Source organism: Taudactylus pleione, unplaced genomic scaffold (assembly GCF_031769625.1).
Source record: "Taudactylus pleione unplaced genomic scaffold, aTauple2 ptg001437l, whole genome shotgun sequence".
Taxonomy (NCBI): Eukaryota; Metazoa; Chordata; class Amphibia; order Anura; family Myobatrachidae; genus Taudactylus; species Taudactylus pleione.
Window position 1 is genome coordinate 223763 of NW_028285836.1, and position 23027 is coordinate 246789.

The following is a 23027-nucleotide window of genomic DNA, read 5'->3' on the forward strand; positions in this document are numbered from 1 at the left end:
ATTCCATAAACACTGTTAACATTCCAATTAAGGTTTTAGACTATCTGATTAACTGCCGAGACAAGAAATGAAGAAAGGAAGGCTACCAGTTGGCTTGTGGGTGTGGCAGAGGCTTGCAGGAGGCAGTGCGTTCACAAATCATGCACCCAGAGAGAAAGAGAAAGAAGTCTGCATATGTTAATTGATAACATAGAGATGAATTGAAAAAAAATAATAACTCCAAGGCTCTAAATGACATTGAAATCCTCTGCTCTCTTTTGGTAACAATGAATCAAAGAAATGAAAGTATAGATTAAGGAGGAGGAGGAAAGGATGGGTGAAAATAGAACCAGGCCAAATGAAAAAACATTTCTAGGAGAAAAAGACACAAATATAGGGGTGCATCTTCTGTTTGGTTGGGAGTTGCAGTTCTGTCTCTTGGATACCTGGCTCCTAATTTACTGCTGCAGTTTCTAACTACCAGCCCAAGCTCTGACACAATGAGCCGACCATACTTGAGAACAAAGCATAAATAATCTTTTTTAGAAACCACTTTATATCATATACCATTATAAATCAATGTATATGTGTTTACATTTATAATACTTACCATATGCTAATCACCATATATTTAATCTTTTAAAGTCAGCTAAGTGGGCAAACAGTGCAAATATTACTTCATTTACACTTAAACTGTACAAGCTGTGAAATAATTTGAATATATGCAAAATATTTTGCAGCTAAACTTTATGCTTATAAATGAAGTAATGTGTGCACTATCTATTTGCTTAGTTAACATTTAAGCATTGAATTATGGGTGGTTAGCATATGATATGTACTGCAAATTATAATATATATATAGATGTATTTATTTTTTATTAAAGAAAAGCTCTCACTAATTGTAATAGCATATGATTTATACTACCCATTGTGTTCATCAGCAATTATCAATGTCTCTCTATGTGAGGTAGCTGCTTGTGTCTGATAAGTAACAAATCAGAAGCGCAACCCCAAGCTTTGAGACATAAGAGAGCCTGAAAACCCTGAATCTAAGGTGCTGTTTGGCTGCTCTGTCAGGTGCAGCCCTGCTCTCTGTGATGGTGGGTTTTTGGCTTTCGTGGTTTAAAGAGAAATGGTGCTTATTTGCAAAGCATGCTTTTACACTCTCCTGGGTGATTGGAGCACAGATTTAAGGCTTCAATAAAAAAAGTATATAGGACCTGTGATGCTCTTGAGATTGTGGTTATGCACTCCACTACTGTCTCCAACTATGGCTTCCCTGTATTGGGGCAAGGTAGATTTTTACACAGTACCAAGCAAAACCGATTGGCTGCAGCAGTGCATCTTCATGGTGTTAGGCCTGAAGTGACCTAGGGGACTGCACCACTCCCTATAGCTTTACACCTGGCTCCAATCATCCAAGAAACTGTAAAAATGCACTGGGCACATGAGCCTCATTTCTCTTCATCAACTCAGAGCCAGAAAGCCCATCTTTGACATCCCTGGAGCCAAAAGGCTCCCATCCAACACAAGGATTGGGAACAAACTCCCACCTTGTTACATCACATACATAGCCATGTAACATGTGGAAGAAGTGAACAGAAAACTCAAATGCCATTAGGGGTAGTATAAAACATATACCACTAAAATTAGGGAGACCATTTAAAAACAAAAAAAAATAAAAAATTTGCTCAAGGGATCAAGTATGTCCAAGGGTCCCACTAGCATCGGTGAAGGGGGACCTGAAGATTCAGTTTTTTCCCTTCAATGGGGGCCATTTGGCTTTGAGGGGATGGGGAGAAATGGGGCCTATGCCCCCAGTGCTTGTTCTACAATCACATGTGAATACAACCTGCTGCTGCACTCATCTGCTTTCACTTTTGCATTTATAAACACTTCATATCATTCATTAAACAACTGAGAAGAAGAGGACTGACCTTTTGGTGTCTCCATGTCTTGTCTCCATTTATCTGCCTCTATTTAGGCCTAATTCCGGGACTAAAGTCAAAGTCCCTGTAAAGTGGATGTATTTGCAGAGGGTTGGTTAATTAAATAATGAATATATTCTATTGTTTGTGTCATGACTATCCAACCCCTAAGACACTTTTGCAATGCCATTTAGAAATTGATTATCAGGTCTCCTGTTTTTACTTTTTCGCACCATTGCGGGGGTAACCACATGGATACAACTGTTGGAGCCATGAATTGCTTACCATTACTTCTGACAAATTGGGTATTTGTTACATTTCTATACTGAGGCCAAATTTGCTAGAGCAGTTCACATTATGTATTCAGAAAATTTCTGTCATCTTTTGAAAATATATTTTAGGTTTGCAACGCTTGAATTTCCCTGATTGTTTAACTTGGGACCAGCTGGAGGCATTCATTTTCTCCATTTGCAAGAACGAGCAGTGATATGATGCATCTCGAGGTGTTTGTCTCCCTCAAGTAAGCTTCTCCGAGGAAGTGCAATGGTTATAAGCAGCAGTAGATTGTGACATCATAGAAGAATGTTGTTATAGTGGCAGAATCTGCTAGCTGACTGTTTACATTCTATTGCCATGGTGACTGCATGGCAGCCACTCCTGAACATTCCGTGGACAGTATGACTATTCCGTAGAGTTCTGAACATTCCGTGGACAGTGTGAACATTCCATAAACACTGTTAACATTCCAATTAAGGTTTTAGACTATCTGATTAACTGCCGAGACAAGAAATGAAGAAAGGAAGGCTACCAGTTGGCTTGTGGGTGTGGCAGAGGCTTGCAGGAGGCAGTGCGTTCACAAATCATGCACCCAGAGAGAAAGAGAAAGAAGTCTGCATATGTTAATTGATAACATAGAGATGAATTGAAAAAAAATAATAACTCCAAGGCTCTAAATGACATTGAAATCCTCTGCTCTCTTTTGGTAACAATGAATCAAAGAAATGAAAGTATAGATTAAGGAGGAGGAGGAAAGGATGGGTGAAAATAGAACCAGGCCAAATGAAAAAACATTTCTAGGAGAAAAAGACACAAATATAGGGGTGCATCTTCTGTTTGGTTGGGAGTTGCAGTTCTGTCTCTTGGATACCTGGCTCCTAATTTACTGCTGCAGTTTCTAACTACCAGCCCAAGCTCTGACACAATGAGCCGACCATACTTGAGAACAAAGCATAAATAATCTTTTTTAGAAACCACTTTATATCATATACCATTATAAATCAATGTATATGTGTTTACATTTATAATACTTACCATATGCTAATCACCATATATTTAATCTTTTAAAGTCAGCTAAGTGGGCAAACAGTGCAAATATTACTTCATTTACACTTAAACTGTACAAGCTGTGAAATAATTTGAATATATGCAAAATATTTTGCAGCTAAACTTTCTGCTTATAAATGAAGTAATGTGTGCACTATCTATTTGCTTAGTTAACATTTAAGCATTGAATTATGGGTGGTTAGCATATGATATGTACTGCAAATTATAATATATATATAGATGTATTTATTTTTTATTAAAGAAAAGCTCTCACTAATTGTAATAGCATATGATTTATACTACCCATTGTGTTCATCAGCAATTATCAATGTCTCTCTATGTGAGGTAGCTGCTTGTGTCTGATAAGTAACAAATCAGAAGCGCAACCCCAAGCTTTGAGACATAAGAGAGCCTGAAAACCCTGAATCTAAGGTGCTGTTTGGCTGCTCTGTCAGGTGCAGCCCTGCTCTCTGTGATGGTGGGTTTTTGGCTTTCGTGGTTTAAAGAGAAATGGTGCTTATTTGCAAAGCATGCTTTTACACTCTCCTGGGTGATTGGAGCACAGATTTAAGGCTTCAATAAAAAAAGTATATAGGACCTGTGATGCTCTTGAGATTGTGGTTATGCACTCCACTACTGTCTCCAACTATGGCTTCCCTGTATTGGAGCAAGGTAGATTTTTACACAGTACCAAGCAAAACCGATTGGCTGCAGCAGTGCATCTTCATGGTGTTAGGCCTGAAGTGACCTAGGGGACTGCACCACTCCCTATAGCTTTACACCTGGCTCCAATCATCCAAGAAACTGTAAAAATGCACTGGGCACATGAGCCTCATTTCTCTTCATCAACTCAGAGCCAGAAAGCCCATCTTTGACATCCCTGGAGCCAAAAGGCTCCCATCCAACACAAGGATTGGGAACAAACTCCCACCTTGTTACATCACATACATAGCCATGTAACATGTGGAAGAAGTGAACAGAAAACTCAAATGCCATTAGGGGTAGTATAAAACATATACCACTAAAATTAGGGAGACCATTTAAAAACAAAAAAAAATAAAAAATTTGCTCAAGGGATCAAGTATGTCCAAGGGTCCCACTAGCATCGGTGAAGGGGGACCTGAAGATTCAGTTTTTTCCCTTCAATGGGGGCCATTTGGCTTTGAGGGGATGGGGAGAAATGGGGCCTATGCCCCCAGTGCTTGTTCTACAATCACATGTGAATACAACCTGCTGCTGCACTCATCTGCTTTCACTTTTGCATTTATAAACACTTCATATCATTCATTAAACAACTGAGAAGAAGAGGACTGACCTTTTGGTGTCTCCATGTCTTGTCTCCATTTATCTGCCTCTATTTAGGCCTAATTCCGGGACTAAAGTCAAAGTCCCTGTAAAGTGGATGTATTTGCAGAGGGTTGGTTAATTAAATAATGAATATATTCTATTGTTTGTGTCATGACTATCCAACCCCTAAGACACTTTTGCAATGCCATTTAGAAATTGATTATCAGGTCTCCTGTTTTTACTTTTTCGCACCATTGCGGGGGTAACCACATGGATACAACTGTTGGAGCCATGAATTGCTTACCATTACTTCTGACAAATTGGGTATTTGTTACATTTCTATACTGAGGCCAAATTTGCTAGAGCAGTTCACATTATGTATTCAGAAAATTTCTGTCATCTTTTGAAAATATATTTTAGGTTTGCAACGCTTGAATTTCCCTGATTGTTTAACTTGGGACCAGCTGGAGGCATTCATTTTCTCCATTTGCAAGAACGAGCAGTGATATGATGCATCTCGAGGTGTTTGTCTCCCTCAAGTAAGCTTCTCCGAGGAAGTGCAATGGTTATAAGCAGCAGTAGATTGTGACATCATAGAAGAATGTTGTTATAGTGGCAGAATCTGCTAGCTGACTGTTTACATTCTATTGCCATGGTGACTGCATGGCAGCCACTCCTGAACATTCCGTGGACAGTATGACTATTCCGTAGAGTTCTGAACATTCCGTGGACAGTGTGAACATTCCATAAACACTGTTAACATTCCAATTAAGGTTTTAGACTATCTGATTAACTGCCGAGACAAGAAATGAAGAAAGGAAGGCTACCAGTTGGCTTGTGGGTGTGGCAGAGGCTTGCAGGAGGCAGTGCGTTCACAAATCATGCACCCAGAGAGAAAGAGAAAGAAGTCTGCATATGTTAATTGATAACATAGAGATGAATTGAAAAAAAATAATAACTCCAAGGCTCTAAATGACATTGAAATCCTCTGCTCTCTTTTGGTAACAATGAATCAAAGAAATGAAAGTATAGATTAAGGAGGAGGAGGAAAGGATGGGTGAAAATAGAACCAGGCCAAATGAAAAAACATTTCTAGGAGAAAAAGACACAAATATAGGGGTGCATCTTCTGTTTGGTTGGGAGTTGCAGTTCTGTCTCTTGGATACCTGGCTCCTAATTTACTGCTGCAGTTTCTAACTACCAGCCCAAGCTCTGACACAATGAGCCGACCATACTTGAGAACAAAGCATAAATAATCTTTTTTAGAAACCACTTTATATCATATACCATTATAAATCAATGTATATGTGTTTACATTTAGAATACTTACCATATGCTAATCACCATATATTTAATCTTTTAAAGTCAGCTAAGTGGGCAAACAGTGCAAATATTACTTCATTTACACTTAAACTGTACAAGCTGTGAAATAATTTGAATATATGCAAAATATTTTGCAGCTAAACTTTATGCTTATAAATGAAGTAATGTGTGCACTATCTATTTGCTTAGTTAACATTTAAGCATTGAATTATGGGTGGTTAGCATATGATATGTACTGCAAATTATAATATATATATAGATGTATTTATTTTTTATTAAAGAAAAGCTCTCACTAATTGTAATAGCATATGATTTATACTACCCATTGTGTTCATCAGCAATTATCAATGTCTCTCTATGTGAGGTAGCTGCTTGTGTCTGATAAGTAACAAATCAGAAGCGCAACCCCAAGCTTTGAGACATAAGAGAGCCTGAAAACCCTGAATCTAAGGTGCTGTTTGGCTGCTCTGTCAGGTGCAGCCCTGCTCTCTGTGATGGTGGGTTTTTGGCTTTCGTGGTTTAAAGAGAAATGGTGCTTATTTGCAAAGCATGCTTTTACACTCTCCTGGGTGATTGGAGCACAGATTTAAGGCTTCAATAAAAAAAGTATATAGGACCTGTGATGCTCTTGAGATTGTGGTTATGCACTCCACTACTGTCTCCAACTATGGCTTCCCTGTATTGGGGCAAGGTAGATTTTTACACAGTACCAAGCAAAACCGATTGGCTGCAGCAGTGCATCTTCATGGTGTTAGGCCTGAAGTGACCTAGGGGACTGCACCACTCCCTATAGCTTTACACCTGGCTCCAATCATCCAAGAAACTGTAAAAATGCACTGGGCACATGAGCCTCATTTCTCTTCATCAACTCAGAGCCAGAAAGCCCATCTTTGACATCCCTGGAGCCAAAAGGCTCCCATCCAACACAAGGATTGGGAACAAACTCCCACCTTGTTACATCACATACATAGCCATGTAACATGTGGAAGAAGTGAACAGAAAACTCAAATGCCATTAGGGGTAGTATAAAACATATACCACTAAAATTAGGGAGACCATTTAAAAACAAAAAAAAATAAAAAATTTGCTCAAGGGATCAAGTATGTCCAAGGGTCCCACTAGCATCGGTGAAGGGGGACCTGAAGATTCAGTTTTTTCCCTTCAATGGGGGCCATTTGGCTTTGAGGGGATGGGGAGAAATGGGGCCTATGCCCCCAGTGCTTGTTCTACAATCACATGTGAATACAACCTGCTGCTGCACTCATCTGCTTTCACTTTTGCATTTATAAACACTTCATATCATTCATTAAACAACTGAGAAGAAGAGGACTGACCTTTTGGTGTCTCCATGTCTTGTCTCCATTTATCTGCCTCTATTTAGGCCTAATTCCGGGACTAAAGTCAAAGTCCCTGTAAAGTGGATGTATTTGCAGAGGGTTGGTTAATTAAATAATGAATATATTCTATTGTTTGTGTCATGACTATCCAACCCCTAAGACACTTTTGCAATGCCATTTAGAAATTGATTATCAGGTCTCCTGTTTTTACTTTTTCGCACCATTGCGGGGGTAACCACATGGATACAACTGTTGGAGCCATGAATTGCTTACCATTACTTCTGACAAATTGGGTATTTGTTACATTTCTATACTGAGGCCAAATTTGCTAGAGCAGTTCACATTATGTATTCAGAAAATTTCTGTCATCTTTTGAAAATATATTTTAGGTTTGCAACGCTTGAATTTCCCTGATTGTTTAACTTGGGACCAGCTGGAGGCATTCATTTTCTCCATTTGCAAGAACGAGCAGTGATATGATGCATCTCGAGGTGTTTGTCTCCCTCAAGTAAGCTTCTCCGAGGAAGTGCAATGGTTATAAGCAGCAGTAGATTGTGACATCATAGAAGAATGTTGTTATAGTGGCAGAATCTGCTAGCTGACTGTTTACATTCTATTGCCATGGTGACTGCATGGCAGCCACTCCTGAACATTCCGTGGACAGTATGACTATTCCGTAGAGTTCTGAACATTCCGTGGACAGTGTGAACATTCCATAAACACTGTTAACATTCCAATTAAGGTTTTAGACTATCTGATTAACTGCCGAGACAAGAAATGAAGAAAGGAAGGCTACCAGTTGGCTTGTGGGTGTGGCAGAGGCTTGCAGGAGGCAGTGCGTTCACAAATCATGCACCCAGAGAGAAAGAGAAAGAAGTCTGCATATGTTAATTGATAACATAGAGATGAATTGAAAAAAAATAATAACTCCAAGGCTCTAAATGACATTGAAATCCTCTGCTCTCTTTTGGTAACAATGAATCAAAGAAATGAAAGTATAGATTAAGGAGGAGGAGGAAAGGATGGGTGAAAATAGAACCAGGCCAAATGAAAAAACATTTCTAGGAGAAAAAGACACAAATATAGGGGTGCATCTTCTGTTTGGTTGGGAGTTGCAGTTCTGTCTCTTGGATACCTGGCTCCTAATTTACTGCTGCAGTTTCTAACTACCAGCCCAAGCTCTGACACAATGAGCCGACCATACTTGAGAACAAAGCATAAATAATCTTTTTTAGAAACCACTTTATATCATATACCATTATAAATCAATGTATATGTGTTTACATTTATAATACTTACCATATGCTAATCACCATATATTTAATCTTTTAAAGTCAGCTAAGTGGGCAAACAGTGCAAATATTACTTCATTTACACTTAAACTGTACAAGCTGTGAAATAATTTGAATATATGCAAAATATTTTGCAGCTAAACTTTATGCTTATAAATGAAGTAATGTGTGCACTATCTATTTGCTTAGTTAACATTTAAGCATTGAATTATGGGTGGTTAGCATATGATATGTACTGCAAATTATAATATATATATAGATGTATTTATTTTTTATTAAAGAAAAGCTCTCACTAATTGTAATAGCATATGATTTATACTACCCATTGTGTTCATCAGCAATTATCAATGTCTCTCTATGTGAGGTAGCTGCTTGTGTCTGATAAGTAACAAATCAGAAGCGCAACCCCAAGCTTTGAGACATAAGAGAGCCTGAAAACCCTGAATCTAAGGTGCTGTTTGGCTGCTCTGTCAGGTGCAGCCCTGCTCTCTGTGATGGTGGGTTTTTGGCTTTCGTGGTTTAAAGAGAAATGGTGCTTATTTGCAAAGCATGCTTTTACACTCTCCTGGGTGATTGGAGCATAGATTTAAGGCTTCAATAAAAAAAGTATATAGGACCTGTGATGCTCTTGAGATTGTGGTTATGCACTCCACTACTGTCTCCAACTATGGCTTCCCTGTATTGGGGCAAGGTAGATTTTTACACAGTACCAAGCAAAACCGATTGGCTGCAGCAGTGCATCTTCATGGTGTTAGGCCTGAAGTGACCTAGGGGACTGCACCACTCCCTATAGCTTTACACCTGGCTCCAATCATCCAAGAAACTGTAAAAATGCACTGGGCACATGAGCCTCATTTCTCTTCATCAACTCAGAGCCAGAAAGCCCATCTTTGACATCCCTGGAGCCAAAAGGCTCCCATCCAACACAAGGATTGGGAACAAACTCCCACCTTGTTACATCACATACATAGCCATGTAACATGTGGAAGAAGTGAACAGAAAACTCAAATGCCATTAGGGGTAGTATAAAACATATACCACTAAAATTAGGGAGACCATTTAAAAACAAAAAAAAATAAAAAATTTGCTCAAGGGATCAAGTATGTCCAAGGGTCCCACTAGCATCGGTGAAGGGGGACCTGAAGATTCAGTTTTTTCCCTTCAATGGGGGCCATTTGGCTTTGAGGGGATGGGGAGAAATGGGGCCTATGCCCCCAGTGCTTGTTCTACAATCACATGTGAATACAACCTGCTGCTGCACTCATCTGCTTTCACTTTTGCATTTATAAACACTTCATATCATTCATTAAACAACTGAGAAGAAGAGGACTGACCTTTTGGTGTCTCCATGTCTTGTCTCCATTTATCTGCCTCTATTTAGGCCTAATTCCGGGACTAAAGTCAAAGTCCCTGTAAAGTGGATGTATTTGCAGAGGGTTGGTTAATTAAATAATGAATATATTCTATTGTTTGTGTCATGACTATCCAACCCCTAAGACACTTTTGCAATGCCATTTAGAAATTGATTATCAGGTCTCCTGTTTTTACTTTTTCGCACCATTGCGGGGGTAACCACATGGATACAACTGTTGGAGCCATGAATTGCTTACCATTACTTCTGACAAATTGGGTATTTGTTACATTTCTATACTGAGGCCAAATTTGCTAGAGCAGTTCACATTATGTATTCAGAAAATTTCTGTCATCTTTTGAAAATATATTTTAGGTTTGCAACGCTTGAATTTCCCTGATTGTTTAACTTGGGACCAGCTGGAGGCATTCATTTTCTCCATTTGCAAGAACGAGCAGTGATATGATGCATCTCGAGGTGTTTGTCTCCCTCAAGTAAGCTTCTCCGAGGAAGTGCAATGGTTATAAGCAGCAGTAGATTGTGACATCATAGAAGAATGTTGTTATAGTGGCAGAATCTGCTAGCTGACTGTTTACATTCTATTGCCATGGTGACTGCATGGCAGCCACTCCTGAACATTCCGTGGACAGTATGACTATTCCGTAGAGTTCTGAACATTCCGTGGACAGTGTGAACATTCCATAAACACTGTTAACATTCCAATTAAGGTTTTAGACTATCTGATTAACTGCCGAGACAAGAAATGAAGAAAGGAAGGCTACCAGTTGGCTTGTGGGTGTGGCAGAGGCTTGCAGGAGGCAGTGCGTTCACAAATCATGCACCCAGAGAGAAAGAGAAAGAAGTCTGCATATGTTAATTGATAACATAGAGATGAATTGAAAAAAAATAATAACTCCAAGGCTCTAAATGACATTGAAATCCTCTGCTCTCTTTTGGTAACAATGAATCAAAGAAATGAAAGTATAGATTAAGGAGGAGGAGGAAAGGATGGGTGAAAATAGAACCAGGCCAAATGAAAAAACATTTCTAGGAGAAAAAGACACAAATATAGGGGTGCATCTTCTGTTTGGTTGGGAGTTGCAGTTCTGTCTCTTGGATACCTGGCTCCTAATTTACTGCTGCAGTTTCTAACTACCAGCCCAAGCTCTGACACAATGAGCCGACCATACTTGAGAACAAAGCATAAATAATCTTTTTTAGAAACCACTTTATATCATATACCATTATAAATCAATGTATATGTGTTTACATTTATAATACTTACCATATGCTAATCACCATATATTTAATCTTTTAAAGTCAGCTAAGTGGGCAAACAGTGCAAATATTACTTCATTTACACTTAAACTGTACAAGCTGTGAAATAATTTGAATATATGCAAAATATTTTGCAGCTAAACTTTATGCTTATAAATGAAGTAATGTGTGCACTATCTATTTGCTTAGTTAACATTTAAGCATTGAATTATGGGTGGTTAGCATATGATATGTACTGCAAATTATAATATATATATAGATGTATTTATTTTTTATTAAAGAAAAGCTCTCACTAATTGTAATAGCATATGATTTATACTACCCATTGTGTTCATCAGCAATTATCAATGTCTCTCTATGTGAGGTAGCTGCTTGTGTCTGATAAGTAACAAATCAGAAGCGCAACCCCAAGCTTTGAGACATAAGAGAGCCTGAAAACCCTGACTCTAAGGTGCTGTTTGGCTGCTCTGTCAGGTGCAGCCCTGCTCTCTGTGATGGTGGGTTTTTGGCTTTTGTGGTTTAAAGAGAAATGGTGCTTATTTGCAAAGCATGCTTTTACACTCTCCTGGGTGATTGGAGCATAGATTTAAGGCTTCAATAAAAAAAGTATATAGGACCTGTGATGCTCTTGAGATTGTGGTTATGCACTCCACTACTGTCTCCAACTATGGCTTCCCTGTATTGGGGCAAGGTAGATTTTTACACAGTACCAAGCAAAACCGATTGGCTGCAGCAGTGCATCTTCATGGTGTTAGGCCTGAAGTGACCTAGGGGACTGCACCACTCCCTATAGCTTTACACCTGGCTCCAATCATCCAAGAAACTGTAAAAATGCACTGGGCACATGAGCCTCATTTCTCTTCATCAACTCAGAGCCAGAAAGCCCATCTTTGACATCCCTGGAGCCAAAAGGCTCCCATCCAACACAAGGATTGGGAACAAACTCCCACCTTGTTACATCACATACATAGCCATGTAACATGTGGAAGAAGTGAACAGAAAACTCAAATGCCATTAGGGGTAGTATAAAACATATACCACTAAAATTAGGGAGACCATTTAAAAACAAAAAAAAATAAAAAATTTGCTCAAGGGATCAAGTATGTCCAAGGGTCCCACTAGCATCGGTGAAGGGGGACCTGAAGATTCAGTTTTTTCCCTTCAATGGGGGCCATTTGGCTTTGAGGGGATGGGGAGAAATGGGGCCTATGCCCCCAGTGCTTGTTCTACAATCACATGTGAATACAACCTGCTGCTGCACTCATCTGCTTTCACTTTTGCATTTATAAACACTTCATATCATTCATTAAACAACTGAGAAGAAGAGGACTGACCTTTTGGTGTCTCCATGTCTTGTCTCCATTTATCTGCCTCTATTTAGGCCTAATTCCGGGACTAAAGTCAAAGTCCCTGTAAAGTGGATGTATTTGCAGAGGGTTGGTTAATTAAATAATGAATATATTCTATTGTTTGTGTCATGACTATCCAACCCCTAAGACACTTTTGCAATGCCATTTAGAAATTGATTATCAGGTCTCCTGTTTTTACTTTTTCGCACCATTGCGGGGGTAACCACATGGATACAACTGTTGGAGCCATGAATTGCTTACCATTACTTCTGACAAATTGGGTATTTGTTACATTTCTATACTGAGGCCAAATTTGCTAGAGCAGTTCACATTATGTATTCAGAAAATTTCTGTCATCTTTTGAAAATATATTTTAGGTTTGCAACGCTTGAATTTCCCTGATTGTTTAACTTGGGACCAGCTGGAGGCATTCATTTTCTCCATTTGCAAGAACGAGCAGTGATATGATGCATCTCGAGGTGTTTGTCTCCCTCAAGTAAGCTTCTCCGAGGAAGTGCAATGGTTATAAGCAGCAGTAGATTGTGACATCATAGAAGAATGTTGTTATAGTGGCAGAATCTGCTAGCTGACTGTTTACATTCTATTGCCATGGTGACTGCATGGCAGCCACTCCTGAACATTCCGTGGACAGTATGACTATTCCGTAGAGTTCTGAACATTCCGTGGACAGTGTGAACATTCCATAAACACTGTTAACATTCCAATTAAGGTTTTAGACTATCTGATTAACTGCCGAGACAAGAAATGAAGAAAGGAAGGCTACCAGTTGGCTTGTGGGTGTGGCAGAGGCTTGCAGGAGGCAGTGCGTTCACAAATCATGCACCCAGAGAGAAAGAGAAAGAAGTCTGCATATGTTAATTGATAACATAGAGATGAATTGAAAAAAAATAATAACTCCAAGGCTCTAAATGACATTGAAATCCTCTGCTCTCTTTTGGTAACAATGAATCAAAGAAATGAAAGTATAGATTAAGGAGGAGGAGGAAAGGATGGGTGAAAATAGAACCAGGCCAAATGAAAAAACATTTCTAGGAGAAAAAGACACAAATATAGGGGTGCATCTTCTGTTTGGTTGGGAGTTGCAGTTCTGTCTCTTGGATACCTGGCTCCTAATTTACTGCTGCAGTTTCTAACTACCAGCCCAAGCTCTGACACAATGAGCCGACCATACTTGAGAACAAAGCATAAATAATCTTTTTTAGAAACCACTTTATATCATATACCATTATAAATCAATGTATATGTGTTTACATTTATAATACTTACCATATGCTAATCACCATATATTTAATCTTTTAAAGTCAGCTAAGTGGGCAAACAGTGCAAATATTACTTCATTTACACTTAAACTGTACAAGCTGTGAAATAATTTGAATATATGCAAAATATTTTGCAGCTAAACTTTATGCTTATAAATGAAGTAATGTGTGCACTATCTATTTGCTTAGTTAACATTTAAGCATTGAATTATGGGTGGTTAGCATATGATATGTACTGCAAATTATAATATATATATAGATGTATTTATTTTTTATTAAAGAAAAGCTCTCACTAATTGTAATAGCATATGATTTATACTACCCATTGTGTTCATCAGCAATTATCAATGTCTCTCTATGTGAGGTAGCTGCTTGTGTCTGATAAGTAACAAATCAGAAGCGCAACCCCAAGCTTTGAGACATAAGAGAGCCTGAAAACCCTGAATCTAAGGTGCTGTTTGGCTGCTCTGTCAGGTGCAGCCCTGCTCTCTGTGATGGTGGGTTTTTGGCTTTCGTGGTTTAAAGAGAAATGGTGCTTATTTGCAAAGCATGCTTTTACACTCTCCTGGGTGATTGGAGCACAGATTTAAGGCTTCAATAAAAAAAGTATATAGGACCTGTGATGCTCTTGAGATTGTGGTTATGCACTCCACTACTGTCTCCAACTATGGCTTCCCTGTATTGGGGCAAGGTAGATTTTTACACAGTACCAAGCAAAACCGATTGGCTGCAGCAGTGCATCTTCATGGTGTTAGGCCTGAAGTGACCTAGGGGACTGCACCACTCCCTATAGCTTTACACCTGGCTCCAATCATCCAAGAAACTGTAAAAATGCACTGGGCACATGAGCCTCATTTCTCTTCATCAACTCAGAGCCAGAAAGCCCATCTTTGACATCCCTGGAGCCAAAAGGCTCCCATCCAACACAAGGATTGGGAACAAACTCCCACCTTGTTACATCACATACATAGCCATGTAACATGTGGAAGAAGTGAACAGAAAACTCAAATGCCATTAGGGGTAGTATAAAACATATACCACTAAAATTAGGGAGACCATTTAAAAACAAAAAAAAATAAAAAATTTGCTCAAGGGATCAAGTATGTCCAAGGGTCCCACTAGCATCGGTGAAGGGGGACCTGAAGATTCAGTTTTTTCCCTTCAATGGGGGCCATTTGGCTTTGAGGGGATGGGGAGAAATGGGGCCTATGCCCCCAGTGCTTGTTCTACAATCACATGTGAATACAACCTGCTGCTGCACTCATCTGCTTTCACTTTTGCATTTATAAACACTTCATATCATTCATTAAACAACTGAGAAGAAGAGGACTGACCTTTTGGTGTCTCCATGTCTTGTCTCCATTTATCTGCCTCTATTTAGGCCTAATTCCGGGACTAAAGTCAAAGTCCCTGTAAAGTGGATGTATTTGCAGAGGGTTGGTTAATTAAATAATGAATATATTCTATTGTTTGTGTCATGACTATCCAACCCCTAAGACACTTTTGCAATGCCATTTAGAAATTGATTATCAGGTCTCCTGTTTTTACTTTTTCGCACCATTGCGGGGGTAACCACATGGATACAACTGTTGGAGCCATGAATTGCTTACCATTACTTCTGACAAATTGGGTATTTGTTACATTTCTATACTGAGGCCAAATTTGCTAGAGCAGTTCACATTATGTATTCAGAAAATTTCTGTCATCTTTTGAAAATATATTTTAGGTTTGCAACGCTTGAATTTCCCTGATTGTTTAACTTGGGACCAGCTGGAGGCATTCATTTTCTCCATTTGCAAGAACGAGCAGTGATATGATGCATCTCGAGGTGTTTGTCTCCCTCAAGTAAGCTTCTCCGAGGAAGTGCAATGGTTATAAGCAGCAGTAGATTGTGACATCATAGAAGAATGTTGTTATAGTGGCAGAATCTGCTAGCTGACTGTTTACATTCTATTGCCATGGTGACTGCATGGCAGCCACTCCTGAACATTCCGTGGACAGTATGACTATTCCGTAGAGTTCTGAACATTCCGTGGACAGTGTGAACATTCCATAAACACTGTTAACATTCCAATTAAGGTTTTAGACTATCTGATTAACTGCCGAGACAAGAAATGAAGAAAGGAAGGCTACCAGTTGGCTTGTGGGTGTGGCAGAGGCTTGCAGGAGGCAGTGCGTTCACAAATCATGCACCCAGAGAGAAAGAGAAAGAAGTCTGCATATGTTAATTGATAACATAGAGATGAATTGAAAAAAAATAATAACTCCAAGGCTCTAAATGACATTGAAATCCTCTGCTCTCTTTTGGTAACAATGAATCAAAGAAATGAAAGTATAGATTAAGGAGGAGGAGGAAAGGATGGGTGAAAATAGAACCAGGCCAAATGAAAAAACATTTCTAGGAGAAAAAGACACAAATATAGGGGTGCATCTTCTGTTTGGTTGGGAGTTGCAGTTCTGTCTCTTGGATACCTGGCTCCTAATTTACTGCTGCAGTTTCTAACTACCAGCCCAAGCTCTGACACAATGAGCCGACCATACTTGAGAACAAAGCATAAATAATCTTTTTTAGAAACCACTTTATATCATATACCATTATAAATCAATGTATATGTGTTTACATTTATAATACTTACCATATGCTAATCACCATATATTTAATCTTTTAAAGTCAGCTAAGTGGGCAAACAGTGCAAATATTACTTCATTTACACTTAAACTGTACAAGCTGTGAAATAATTTGAATATATGCAAAATATTTTGCAGCTAAACTTTATGCTTATAAATGAAGTAATGTGTGCACTATCTATTTGCTTAGTTAACATTTAAGCATTGAATTATGGGTGGTTAGCATATGATATGTACTGCAAATTATAATATATATATAGATGTATTTATTTTTTATTAAAGAAAAGCTCTCACTAATTGTAATAGCATATGATTTATACTACCCATTGTGTTCATCAGCAATTATCAATGTCTCTCTATGTGAGGTAGCTGCTTGTGTCTGATAAGTAACAAATCAGAAGCGCAACCCCAAGCTTTGAGACATAAGAGAGCCTGAAAACCCTGAATCTAAGGTGCTGTTTGGCTGCTCTGTCAGGTGCAGCCCTGCTCTCTGTGATGGTGGGTTTTTGGCTTTCGTGGTTTAAAGAGAAATGGTGCTTATTTGCAAAGCATGCTTTTACACTCTCCTGGGTGATTGGAGCACAGATTTAAGGCTTCAATAAAAAAAGTATATAGGACCTGTGATGCTCTTGAGATTGTGGTTATGCACTCCACTACTGTCTCCAACTATGGCTTCCCTGTATTGGGGCAAGGTAGATTTTTACACAGTACCAAGCAAAACCGATTGGCTGCAGCAGTGCATCTTCATGGTGTTAGGCCTGAAGTGACCTAGGGGACTGCACCACTCCCTATAGCTTTACACCTGGCTCCAATCATCCAAGAAACTGTAAAAATGCACTGGGCACATGAGCCTCATTTCTCTTCATCAACTCAGAGCCAGAAAGCCCATCTTTGACATCCCTGGAGCCAAAAGGCTCCCATCCAACACAAGGATTGGGAACAAACTCCCACCTTGTTACATCACATACATAGCCATGTAACATGTGGAAGAAGTGAACAGAAAACTCAAATGCCATTAGGGGTAGTATAAAACATATACCACTAAAATTAGGGAGACCATTTAAAAACAAAAAAAAATAAAAAATTTGCTCAAGGGATCAAGTATGTCCAAGGGTCCCACTAGCATCGGTGAAGGGGGACCTGAAGATTCAGTTTTTTCCCTTCAATGGGGGCCATTTGGCTTTGAGGGGATGGGGAGAAATGGGGCCTATGCCCCCAGTGCTTGTTCTACAATCACATGTGAATACAACCTGCTGCTGCACTCATCTGCTTTCACTTTTGCATTTATAAACACTTCATATCATTCATTAAACAACTGAGAAGAAGAGGACTGACCTTTTGGTGTCTCCATGTCTTGTCTCCATTTATCTGCCTCTATTTAGGCCTAATTCCGGGACTAAAGTCAAAGTCCCTGTAAAGTGGATGTATTTGCAGAGGGTTGGTTAATTAAATAATGAATATATTCTATTGTTTGTGTCATGACTATCCAACCCCTAAGACACTTTTGCAATGCCATTTAGAAATTGATTATCAGGTCTCCTGTTTTTACTTTTTCGCACCATTGCGGGGGTAACCACATGGATACAACTGTTGGAGCCATGAATTGCTTACCATTACTTCTGACAAATTGGGTATTTGTTACATTTCTATACTGAGGCCAAATTTGCTAGAGCAGTTCACATTATGTATTCAGAAAATTTCTGTCATCTTTTGAAAATATATTTTAGGTTTGCAACGCTTGAATTTCCCTGATTGTTTAACTTGGGACCAGCTGGAGGCATTCATTTTCTCCATTTGCAAGAATGAGCAGTGATATGATGCATCTCGAGGTGTTTGTCTCCCTCAAGTAAGCTTCTCCGAGGAAGTGCAATGGTTATAAGCAGCAGTAGATTGTGACATCATAGAAGAATGTTGTTATAGTGGCAGAATCTGCTAGCTGACTGTTTACATTCTATTGCCATGGTGACTGCATGGCAGCCACTCCTGAACATTCCGTGGACAGTATGACTATTCCGTAGAGTTCTGAACATTCCGTGGACAGTGTGAACATTCCATAAACACTGTTAACATTCCAATTAAGGTTTTAGACTATCTGATTAACTGCCGAGACAAGAAATGAAGAAAGGAAGGCTACCAGTTGGCTTGTGGGTGTGGCAGAGGCTTGCAGGAGGCAGTGCGTTCACAAATCATGCACCCAGAGAGAAAGAGAAAGAAGTCTGCATATGTTAATTGATAACATAGAGATGAATTGAAAAAAAATAATAACTCCAAGGCTCTAAATGACATTGAAATCCTCTGCTCTCTTTTGGTAACAATGAATCAAAGAAATGAAAGTATAGATTAAGGAGGAGGAGGAAAGGATGGGTGAAAATAGAACCAGGCCAAATGAAAAAACATTTCTAGGAGAAAAAGACACAAATATAGGGGTGCATCTTCTGTTTGGTTGGGAGTTGCAGTTCTGTCTCTTGGATACCTGGCTCCTAATTTACTGCTGCAGTTTCTAACTACCAGCCCAAGCTCTGACACAATGAGCCGACCATACTTGAGAACAAAGCATAAATAATCTTTTTTAGAAACCACTTTATATCATATACCATTATAAATCAATGTATATGTGTTTACATTTATAATACTTACCATATGCTAATCACCATATATTTAATCTTTTAAAGTCAGCTAAGTGGGCAAACAGTGCAAATATTACTTCATTTACACTTAAACTGTACAAGCTGTGAAATAATTTGAATATATGCAAAATATTTTGCAGCTAAACTTTCTGCTTATAAATGAAGTAATGTGTGCACTATCTATTTGCTTAGTTAACATTTAAGCATTGAATTATGGGTGGTTAGCATATGATATGTACTGCAAATTATAATATATATATAGATGTATTTATTTTTTATTAAAGAAAAGCTCTCACTAATTGTAATAGCATATGATTTATACTACCCATTGTGTTCATCAGCAATTATCAATGTCTCTCTATGTGAGGTAGCTGCTTGTGTCTGATAAGTAACAAATCAGAAGCGCAACCCCAAGCTTTGAGACATAAGAGAGCCTGAAAACCCTGAATCTAAGGTGCTGTTTGGCTGCTCTGTCAGGTGCAGCCCTGCTCTCTGTGATGGTGGGTTTTTGGCTTTCGTGGTTTAAAGAGAAATGGTGCTTATTTGCAAAGCATGCTTTTACACTCTCCTGGGTGATTGGAGCACAGATTTAAGGCTTCAATAAAAAAAGTATATAGGACCTGTGATGCTCTTGAGATTGTGGTTATGCACTCCACTACTGTCTCCAACTATGGCTTCCCTGTATTGGGGCAAGGTAGATTTTTACACAGTACCAAGCAAAACCGATTGGCTGCAGCAGTGCATCTTCATGGTGTTAGGCCTGAAGTGACCTAGGGGACTGCACCACTCCCTATAGCTTTACACCTGGCTCCAATCATCCAAGAAACTGTAAAAATGCACTGGGCACATGAGCCTCATTTCTCTTCATCAACTCAGAGCCAGAAAGCCCATCTTTGACATCCCTGGAGCCAAAAGGCTCCCATCCAACACAAGGATTGGGAACAAACTCCCACCTTGTTACATCACATACATAGCCATGTAACATGTGGAAGAAGTGAACAGAAAACTCAAATGCCATTAGGGGTAGTATAAAACATATACCACTAAAATTAGGGAGACCATTTAAAAACAAAAAAAAATAAAAAATTTGCTCAAGGGATCAAGTATGTCCAAGGGTCCCACTAGCATCGGTGAAGGGGGACCTGAAGATTCAGTTTTTTCCCTTCAATGGGGGCCATTTGGCTTTGAGGGGATGGGGAGAAATGGGGCCTATGCCCCCAGTGCTTGTTCTACAATCACATGTGAATACAACCTGCTGCTGCACTCATCTGCTTTCACTTTTGCATTTATAAACACTTCATATCATTCATTAAACAACTGAGAAGAAGAGGACTGACCTTTTGGTGTCTCCATGTCTTGTCTCCATTTATCTGCCTCTATTTAGGCCTAATTCCGGGACTAAAGTCAAAGTCCCTGTAAAGTGGATGTATTTGCAGAGGGTTGGTTAATTAAATAATGAATATATTCTATTGTTTGTGTCATGACTATCCAACCCCTAAGACACTTTTGCAATGCCATTTAGAAATTGATTATCAGGTCTCCTGTTTTTACTTTTTCGCACCATTGCGGGGGTAACCACATGGATACAACTGTTGGAGCCATGAATTGCTTACCATTACTTCTGACAAATTGGGTATTTGTTACATTTCTATACTGAGGCCAAATTTGCTAGAGCAGTTCACATTATGTATTCAGAAAATTTCTGTCATCTTTTGAAAATATATTTTAGGTTTGCAACGCTTGAATTTCCCTGATTGTTTAACTTGGGACCAGCTGGAGGCATTCATTTTCTCCATTTGCAAGAACGAGCAGTGATATGATGCATCTCGAGGTGTTTGTCTCCCTCAAGTAAGCTTCTCCGAGGAAGTGCAATGGTTATAAGCAGCAGTAGATTGTGACATCATAGAAGAATGTTGTTATAGTGGCAGAATCTGCTAGCTGACTGTTTACATTCTATTGCCATGGTGACTGCATGGCAGCCACTCCTGAACATTCCGTGGACAGTATGACTATTCCGTAGAGTTCTGAACATTCCGTGGACAGTGTGAACATTCCATAAACACTGTTAACATTCCAATTAAGGTTTTAGACTATCTGATTAACTGCCGAGACAAGAAATGAAGAAAGGAAGGCTACCAGTTGGCTTGTGGGTGTGGCAGAGGCTTGCAGGAGGCAGTGCGTTCACAAATCATGCACCCAGAGAGAAAGAGAAAGAAGTCTGCATATGTTAATTGATAACATAGAGATGAATTGAAAAAAAATAATAACTCCAAGGCTCTAAATGACATTGAAATCCTCTGCTCTCTTTTGGTAACAATGAATCAAAGAAATGAAAGTATAGATTAAGGAGGAGGAGGAAAGGATGGGTGAAAATAGAACCAGGCCAAATGAAAAAACATTTCTAGGAGAAAAAGACACAAATATAGGGGTGCATCTTCTGTTTGGTTGGGAGTTGCAGTTCTGTCTCTTGGATACCTGGCTCCTAATTTACTGCTGCAGTTTCTAACTACCAGCCCAAGCTCTGACACAATGAGCCGACCATACTTGAGAACAAAGCATAAATAATCTTTTTTAGAAACCACTTTATATCATATACCATTATAAATCAATGTATATGTGTTTACATTTATAATACTTACCATATGCTAATCACCATATATTTAATCTTTTAAAGTCAGCTAAGTGGGCAAACAGTGCAAATATTACTTCATTTACACTTAAACTGTACAAGCTGTGAAATAATTTGAATATATGCAAAATATTTTGCAGCTAAACTTTATGCTTATAAATGAAGTAATGTGTGCACTATCTATTTGCTTAGTTAACATTTAAGCATTGAATTATGGGTGGTTAGCATATGATATGTACTGCAAATTATAATATATATATAGATGTATTTATTTTTTATTAAAGAAAAGCTCTCACTAATTGTAATAGCATATGATTTATACTACCCATTGTGTTCATCAGCAATTATCAATGTCTCTCTATGTGAGGTAGCTGCTTGTGTCTGATAAGTAACAAATCAGAAGCGCAACCCCAAGCTTTGAGACATAAGAGAGCCTGAAAACCCTGAATCTAAGGTGCTGTTTGGCTGCTCTGTCAGGTGCAGCCCTGCTCTCTGTGATGGTGGGTTTTTGGCTTTCGTGGTTTAAAGAGAAATGGTGCTTATTTGCAAAGCATGCTTTTACACTCTCCTGGGTGATTGGAGCACAGATTTAAGGCTTCAATAAAAAAAGTATATAGGACCTGTGATGCTCTTGAGATTGTGGTTATGCACTCCACTACTGTCTCCAACTATGGCTTCCCTGTATTGGGGCAAGGTAGATTTTTACACAGTACCAAGCAAAACCGATTGGCTGCAGCAGTGCATCTTCATGGTGTTAGGCCTGAAGTGACCTAGGGGACTGCACCACTCCCTATAGCTTTACACCTGGCTCCAATCATCCAAGAAACTGTAAAAATGCACTGGGCACATGAGCCTCATTTCTCTTCATCAACTCAGAGCCAGAAAGCCCATCTTTGACATCCCTGGAGCCAAAAGGCTCCCATCCAACACAAGGATTGGGAACAAACTCCCACCTTGTTACATCACATACATAGCCATGTAACATGTGGAAGAAGTGAACAGAAAACTCAAATGCCATTAGGGGTAGTATAAAACATATACCACTAAAATTAGGGAGACCATTTAAAAACAAAAAAAAATAAAAAATTTGCTCAAGGGATCAAGTATGTCCAAGGGTCCCACTAGCATCGGTGAAGGGGGACCTGAAGATTCAGTTTTTTCCCTTCAATGGGGGCCATTTGGCTTTGAGGGGATGGGGAGAAATGGGGCCTATGCCCCCAGTGCTTGTTCTACAATCACATGTGAATACAACCTGCTGCTGCACTCATCTGCTTTCACTTTTGCATTTATAAACACTTCATATCATTCATTAAACAACTGAGAAGAAGAGGACTGACCTTTTGGTGTCTCCATGTCTTGTCTCCATTTATCTGCCTCTATTTAGGCCTAATTCCGGGACTAAAGTCAAAGTCCCTG